The following is a 7,161-nucleotide window of genomic DNA, read 5'->3' as shown; positions in this document are numbered from 1 at the left end:
GACGCGGAGTGTTTGTGTTACGTCGTGGTGTTTTAGTGTTAGCGTTGTTCCAGGTAAGGGGGTAATGTTTTGGCTTTTTCCTTTCGTCTGTTTATTGTTATGGATGTGCTGGCTTCTTGGAGTGTGTGTGTGTGTGTGTGTGTGTGTGTGTGTGTGTGTGTGTGTGTGTTGTTTTTCAGTGGGCACAGGATCCCGAAAATATATTGAACTCTTCATTTTTTTTTTTTTTTACTCTTATTAAGACGACAAAATTTAATCAAACTCAGAAGGGACCTTAGAAACGAGAGAGAGAGAGAGAGAGAGAGAGAGAGAGAGAGAGAGAGAGAGAGAGAGAGAGAGAGAGAGAGAGTAGCGATTAATTTAGTACTGTTTTATTTGTGAGAGAATGATGTGGTGTTTAGTCTGTTATTTACGGGCTCGGCGGGAGTGTTGGTGTGAAGTGTGTTTGTGCTGTTTTGTCGTGTGTGTGTGTGTGTGTGTGTGTGTGTGTGTGTGTGTGTGTGTGTGTGTGTGTGTGTGTGTGCTGATTCACTCACGCACTGAAGGTATGCATGAATTCCAAACAAAATACATGATCCGATATATACACAAACACACATAAAACACATAGACACATATCCACACACACACACACACACACACACATACATTACCTCACTTAGTTCTTTAATTCTCTGTTGCTGCTTCAGAAAACAACACATACATACATACATATACATACATGAACACATAAATACGCTCACATACTGTACACATAAAACAGACGTTCTTTTTCATGTGTACCTCATGTATACCTCTCTCTCTCCCTCGGACAAAGCATGTGTACACGCTTGCAAACAAAGACATACATCTCTCTCTCTCTCTCTCTCTCTCTCTCTCTCTCTCTCTCTCTCTCTCTCTCTCTCTCTCTCTCTCTCCGACAAAGACCACTACAACAATGCAACACAACGATTCACTGACAAGGCAACATGTGTGTGTGTGTGTGTGTGTGAGAGAGAGAGAGAGAGAGAGAGAGAGAGAGAGAGAGAGAGAGAGTACTTCCGTGTTTCTGTTATTTATGTGTTTGTGTATTTATGTTTAGGTTAACAAGTGTGTGTGTGTGTGTGTGTGTGTGTGTGTGTGTGTGTGTGTGTGTGTGTGTGTGAGACCTGGAATGTGAGTGAGTGACTCGCAGGGTTGTAATGGAAGTCAAGTGTGTTAGGCTGATGCACAGTGTGTGTGTGTGTGTGTGTGTGTGTGTGTGTGTGTGTGTGTGTGTGTGTGTGTAAATGAGAGGGCATTTTCGCTCTGTGTTTGAGATGCTAATGTTCAGCTGCTGGAGTAACGGAATACCAACCACCATTACCAATAACTATCTTACATTCTTGTAATTAAATACCTTTCTCTTAATTTACCTAAATTGACCTTTAAACTATCAACATCAAGACATAATTAGCTACAAATGTACAGTCATCATTAGCACTATTTTTCCTACCATGTAATTATCACCTTTCTGATGTAGCTAAAACATTGAGATTTTTTTTTAATGCATTTTTTTACTCGTCTGATTGTGCAAGAGCGAATGCCATGATTTTCCCTTCAAGTTAGTGTATAGATCGAACCCCTAGTGGAAGGATAGGGCTTCCCCCCATTCCCAAATAGGTTATAAATAGTGCTCAAGATTCGGATATTTTCTCAGATCTTATCACAAAATTAATATGAATACAGAGTGGCTGGGAAGAAGGATTAGTTTCCCCTAGTGACTTTCTGTTAATTTATTCCAAAGTCTTTCTCACTCTTTGTTTACGTTCTTCGCCACATTCTGGTTTCTTTCCTCACACTCATATCCACTTGACCCTTCCTTGTCCATTCATCACCACTCCCTCAGGCCACTTCAAGCCTTCTTCCTCCCTTCCTCTCTTCCTTCCTCCCTCCCTCTCTCTCTCTCTCTCTCTCTCTCTCTCTCTCTCTCTCCTCTCTCCCTCTTTCCATCACCTCTTATGATCATCTCTCCTCCCACTACATTCCTCTTTCCTCCTCATCCTCCTGTCCTTCCTACCCTCCATCCCACTCACTCACTCACCAACCCACTCACTCATTCCACTCACTCTCTCACTCACTTACACACTCTCCATTCTATTTTCTTTCCATCCCTACTTTTTTACTTAAATCCCTCCTTCTTTCAGGTTCCTCTCTCTTTTTCCCTTTTACTCCTTTTTTTTTTCCTCCGTACCTCCTTCTAAAAGTTCCTCCCTCCTTTTTTTCCCTCCATCCCTCCTTCTTTCAGTCTCTTTTTCTTCTGAGTTGGTGAGAAGGGATGAGGTAAGAGGACGAAAGGAAAGTGGGTGAGGAGGAAATTTGTCTGCTACCTCATCTTCTCCCCTTCTCCCCAGTCTCCCCCCCCCCTGTTACTAACCCCCTCCCATCACCCCTCCATCCAGTCACCCTATTCCCCCCCTCCCTCCTCTCCCCATCTCATTCTTTTCACCACTGGTCTCCTCTCTCTCTCCTGACCTCTCCATATTCCTGATCTCCTTATTCTCCTCTACCTGTCTTACATCTCTCCAGGTACACATTATTTCCAGGCATTTTCCTTCTCCTCTCATCACCTCTTCTCCTTGCTCCATTCCTTCCCTTTCTCATCTTCTCCCCTTCTCTCTGCATCTCTTTTCCTTCTCCTCTTCTCACCTCTTCTTCTCCTCTTCTCACCTCATGTCTTTCTCCTCTCTCCATTTCTTCTTCTTCTCCCCTCCTCATCCCTCCTCCTCCTCTCCTCATCTCATCTTCCTCTCCCCATTCTCCTCCACCCTAATCACCCCACCCTTTTCACCCCCTCACTCCATATCATTACTCCCACAACCTCTCCAATCCCCTCCCCTTCCCTCTAGCATTTCCCCATCCCCTCCCTTCCCTCCTAAACTTCCCTCTTCCCCTTCCTCCCCTCTCCTTACCTCCCCACCGCCTCCTCCTCCCTCTCACCCCACGCCACGCAGACCCCTCCCCTCCTCTGTCAAATTGCCTCATTACACTTTCACATAATATCGAGTTTCTTATTTATGTTTCTGGTTCCTCTTTGCACGACCAGGTGGATATTATGAAGCCTTGGACACACACGAGAGAGAGAGAGAGAGAGAGAGAGAGAGAGAGAGAGAGAGAGACAGACAGACAGACAGACAGACAGACAGGGGGGAGGCAAGGAAACACACACGAGACGAGAGAAACGAAGACACACGTAAAAACAAAAATAAAGAAAAAAATACAAGATCAGACGGGAAGATTGAAGGGAGAGGTGGATGGGAGGTGGATGGACGTAAGGTGGGAGGTGGATGGACGTAAGGTGGGAGGTGGATGGACGTAAGGTGGGAGGTGGATGGACGTAAGGTGGGAGGTGGATGGACGTAAGGTGGGAGGTGGATGGACGTAAGGTGGGAGGTGGATGGACGTAAGATGTGGGGTGGATGGACGTAAGGTGGGAGGTGGATGGACGTAAGGTGGGAGGTGGATGGACGTAAGGTGGATGGACGTAAGATGGGGGGTGGATGGACGTAAGGTGGGAGGTGGATGGACGTAAGGTGGGAGGTGGATGGACGTAAGGTGGGAGGGGGATGGACGTAAGGTGGGAGGTGGATGGACGTAAGGTGGATGGACGTAAGGTGGGAGGGGGAGAAGAGAGTGAGAAGAAGAGAAATTTGGAGGGGAAGGGGAGGGAATAGGGAGTGGGTAGTGGGAGAGGGAGCGAGAGAGGGAGACGGGAGAGGAATGGAAGGGGTGAAGCGAGTGAGAGGAAGAGGAGTTTGGAGGGGAGGGAGGAGTGGGGGAGGGAATGGGGAGTGGGGGAGGGAGTGGGGGGTACATTTTCGATTTTCACTTTTGTGGTTGGGGGTTCTTATCTAAATTAGGCCGCGTTCTGCACAGTGTTCTGCCGTAATTGCCTCGGTATGTGACGGTCGCCTCGCTTTACTCCCTTCACAGACCCCAGATAGGCGGGGTTCAGTAAGCGTGCCTTAGGGAAAAAAAAAAAAAAAAAAAAAACATCGCTCGAATGAGATATGAAATTTTGAGCGATATTCTAGTACGGGTAGGAAGCTCCGTAACACCTCTTCCTTACTGATTTATTTCTGATTCTCCTCCGTTACCATATTCTTGTGCGTTAGTCATGCAATCTATGTTGATAATGAAAAAAAAACACACACACAATAAGCAACAAAGGGATGTCGATGAGTAGTTTGGATAGTAAATCAAACCAGGGGATATTAATGAGTTCGGAAAATAAATCGCTAAGGAAGAGGTGTTAGGGAGCTTCACTGACGAGAATGGGGCTCAAGTCAATGAAGTTCCCGTTAACTGGTCAGTCTCATTCTCACTCATATCTTCGTCATTCGCACTCAGATCTTCGTCATTCTCATTCATATTATCGTCATTCTCACTCACATTTTCGTCATTCCCACTCACATCTTCGTCATTCCCACTCACATCTTCGTCATTCCCACTCATATCTTCGTCATTCTCACTCATATCTTCGTCATTCCCACTCACATCTTCGTCATTCTCACTCATATCTTCGTCATTCCCACTCACATCTTCGTCATTCCCACTCACATCTTCGTCATTCTCACTCATATCTTCGTCATTCCCACTCATATCTTCGTCATTCTCACTCAGATCTTCGTCATTCTCACTCATATTTTCGTCATTCTCACTCACATCTTCGTTATTCTCAGCCAAATCTTCCTCAAGGTCTTCTTCCAGGTATCCGTCTTTGGCTAATGATCGGCTTCGGTGTTCCGGGAAGTAATTTAGTTTTGCCTCCAGGTATGCCCTACACGACAAGGTGAACAGAAATAGGCTACCTCACCCATCAAAGGTAAACCGTGATGGAATTCTGTGCCGGTACTCCTTTCACTCTAACTTGGCCTAAACTTTCCATCTCCCCATCACGAAGGCTGAGTTAAAGATTACAGTCTGATGCTAGTCACGAAGAAGAGTTGTGGAAAGACGCGCAGGTGTAATACCGTCTTCTAGTACCACTCAGCTACGTGAAATTAGCAGTAAAAAGACGAAAATCTGGGCCAGGTTGTGTGAAAGGACTATAGTGTTTCCAGATATCGATTTCTACTCCACTGCCGGCCAGCGAAAAGCACCGTGACCCCCTGGAACCAAACTTCCATCTTCGACAAAACAGATGTAATTTAAGACATAATTCGTGGGATCTATGGTAATTATTAAGCATTACCTTGTCTAACGTCTCATCCCTTATCCCTGCACAAGGTAATTTCAAGGCGATGGGAGATAAAACAGGAGGAATAATAAGAAGGCAATGAAAAGCTGAAGTGGGATAAGATGCACCCAGCCTCCTCTCAGTGTCTCAGAAGAAGGCATCAGGAAAGAAGAAAATACCAGACTAAAGAAAAATGAAAAATACTCAGATAAAAGATGAGTGAAATGTGATAACTGTGACGATACGGGTGCGCTACATCGAGTGGGTGGATGGTATGCTCCCCCACCCATAACAATAACGGCTACAGGAAAATGAGCATATGGGGATCATGCACTGCTCCCACACACCTGCAACATTGCAAAGTAGCCGAAGGAGCAGTCATTTCCTTCATTTACATATATCATCTTCCTCATTTCCATTGCACTGAGGAATATTATGCCAGAACTTAGCAACAGTTCGTGTGTTTGTAATTACATCTCAGCCGCATGCATTACCGTGAGAGAGAGAGAGAGAGAGAGAGAGAGAGAGAGAGAGAGAGAGAGAGAGAGAGCACAAACCAGAATCGCTAAGAAGAGCCAAATTTGCCACCCTAGAAACAGTCAGTAAAGTGATCTGTTAAACGTGCAAAGTAATCAAAAGGACGTGATAATCCTGCAATTGACAAGCATTCCACCTGCAACATTACTCCGGTCTGATTCTTTCCCATTAATTACAACTCTTTCCCATTACGTTCGTCCACCATTAAGTTCAGTTCATCCATGTTCAATCCATCATACACTGCTACTGAAATAATGGACTGTTTACTTCCCTACATACTTTTCTTGCGGGGAAGGTTACTGAGGAAGAGAGGGAAAGTAACGCACGAGGGGAATAGGGGAAAAGGTGGGAAAGGGGAAGGAGAGAAGGAGGAGGAAGAGGAGGAGGAAGGAGAGGACGTGGAGGATGAGGAGGAGAAGGAGGAGGACGACGAGGAGGATGGGTCAAATTGGCTTGGCAGGACTCAAGGTAGAAAGGTTTGCGGAATGAGGGAAGAATTGGATCATGAAGGAGGGAAGAAGAAGACGAGGAGAAGGAGGAGGAGGAGGATAAAAGAAGAAGAAGAAGAAGAAGAAGGAGAGAGAGAGAGAGAGAGAGAGAGAGAGAGAGTATAATCATTACATCAGTATTACACATAGAGGATGGAAGTAATGCGAATATAAGTGGCTGGGGAATGGCTGGGAGAAGGAGGGAGGTGAGAAGACAGGAAGAAATCAGTAGGACAGAAGTTGTGGAAGCAATGAAGAAAGTTAAATCGAGGAAAGCCCCAGGAATTGATGGAGTGTGCGGTGAAATGCTGAAGCATGGGGGAGAGATAGTAGTAGAATGGATGTGGAAGATGTGCAGATTGGCCTGGGAGGAAGGTAGAGTCCCGGAGGATTGGAAGTCAGGTATAATTATTCCCTTGTACAAAGGAAAAGGAGAAAAAGAAGTGTGTGGTAATCATATGGGCATTTGTCTTCTTAGTATAATAGGAAAAGTGTATGGTAGGATACTTACTGACAGAGTTAGAGATAGAACAGAGAAATTAGTTGGAGAAGAACAGGGAGGCTTTAGGAAGGGAAGAGGTTGTGTAGATCAGATATTCATTCTTAGATCTTTAGTGGAAAAGTTCCTAGAGAAGGGAAAGAAGTTGTATGCGGCTTTCATGGATTTGGAGAAAGCATATGACAGGGTGTATAGACAAGGATTGTGGAAAGTGTTAAGAATATATGGAGTAGATGGGAAGTTGTTGAATGCTGTGAAGAGTATGTACGATGGTGCGAAGGCTGCAGTGCGTGTGGATGGTGAACTAAGTAAATTTTTCTCTTTGAAAGTTGGGTTGAAACAGAGATGTGTCACGTCTCCATGGTTGTTCAATCTGTACATGGATAGGGTAGTAAAAGAGGTACAAGGTAGGGTAGTGGATGTTGGAGTGCCCCTGATGA

Source organism: Coenobita brevimanus, chromosome 14 (assembly GCF_032717465.1).
Source record: "Coenobita brevimanus isolate Jiangsu-jjx chromosome 14, ASM3271746v2, whole genome shotgun sequence".
NCBI classification, from domain to species: domain Eukaryota; kingdom Metazoa; phylum Arthropoda; class Malacostraca; order Decapoda; family Coenobitidae; genus Coenobita; species Coenobita brevimanus.
This window is presented reverse-complemented; position numbering follows the sequence as displayed.